The 1,251-nt window shown below is 34.5% G+C and overlaps 1 non-coding gene across 1 annotated transcript; it reads left to right on the forward strand.

Moving 5' to 3' along the window:
- Window positions 1-1,146: 1,146 nt before the first annotated feature.
- On the forward strand, window positions 1,147-1,251 carry LOC127077365 (small nucleolar RNA R71). The gene has a single exon (XR_007787192.1). It is a non-coding gene; the product is annotated as a small nucleolar RNA R71 (small nucleolar RNA).

Consider the following 1,251-nt stretch of genomic DNA (forward strand, 5'->3'; position numbering starts at 1 on the left):
ATTTTTGTCATATGAAAATGATTCTAAGAGAAACGTTACTCAAAATGACATTCCAAACAACGTTCATGTTGAAGTCTAGAGCTAGTTTTGCTTGGAAAATCATTTCTTATGGTGAAATATTATAGGTCATTTTGTCTGAACCCTAGTTTGGAGGTCAACTTTCTAAGACCATAACTTGCTCAATATTTATGAGATGAAAGCCATTCAAAATGAATGATAAAATTCAAGATGTGTACTTATACTTTTATGTTTGTAGGAAGTGCAAATTCAACTTGAAAATGCATGTGCCAAGAGGAAAGATTATAGGTCATTTTGGGCCAATGCCAATGAACAAGTGATTTTCCTCAACTTCTAAAATGCATAACTCCTCCATGCCCAATCCAAATGAGGTAAAATTTGTGACAAAATTGAATAGGTTTGAAAGAGATACAACTTCGATGAAGTAACTTTTCTCAGTTGAAGTCCATAGAAAAAGTTATTCAAGATGGAAGAAGTGAACATTTGACTTGGGACTTAGAAAATTTTCAAATATGTTTGATTTCTTAAACTTCCACCTCAAAATTTATCATGATCCAAGCTTAAAATTGAAAAGTGTTCAACATGAAAGTTGTTCCCCTTGATCTCACCTTTTTAAAAAATCCAAGATCATCTCATTTGAATCAAAATTCAGGGACTTGTGCATGGGTGTAAGTTAAAGCACCATTTGGGTAATTTCAAGTTCCAATTTTCACATACATTTTCATGAGCTTCTAACATGATTTTAGCATGAAGTACATTGAACTTTGGATCAGATTGCATCATTGTAGCGGGAAATTCATGATCATCAAGCTATTGACAAGCTAGAGATCAATTAACAAGAGTCGCCACCGTGCTTTTATTGTTTCCAAGGGAAAAGGGAAAAAGTACAAACAAAACCAAATTAGTAAGAAGTTTTCAAATAAAAACTAATAAAAATCAAAGATCACAGGTAAGGGAGTTGGTTACACAGAGGGAAGGTGTTAGCACCCAAAGTGTCCTAGGTACTCCTAGGGAGCCCTTTTTGTGTGCATATGTATTTTGTACAAAGTGATGTTTACAAACAAATAGAATGGGGGGATGAGAAAAGAATTCATTAATTATATTTTTGTGTTTGACAAGACCTTCGGTCCGCCGTGATGTGGACATATCCTCATCATGTCCTTGTATCTCTCCCACGCTTCGTAGAGATTCCACATATTTTTGTCGAAATCCATTGATTTGAGCTCTCAGCAT

Source organism: Lathyrus oleraceus, chromosome 4 (genome assembly GCF_024323335.1).
Source record: "Lathyrus oleraceus cultivar Zhongwan6 chromosome 4, CAAS_Psat_ZW6_1.0, whole genome shotgun sequence".
NCBI lineage: Eukaryota > Viridiplantae > Streptophyta > Magnoliopsida > Fabales > Fabaceae > Lathyrus > Lathyrus oleraceus.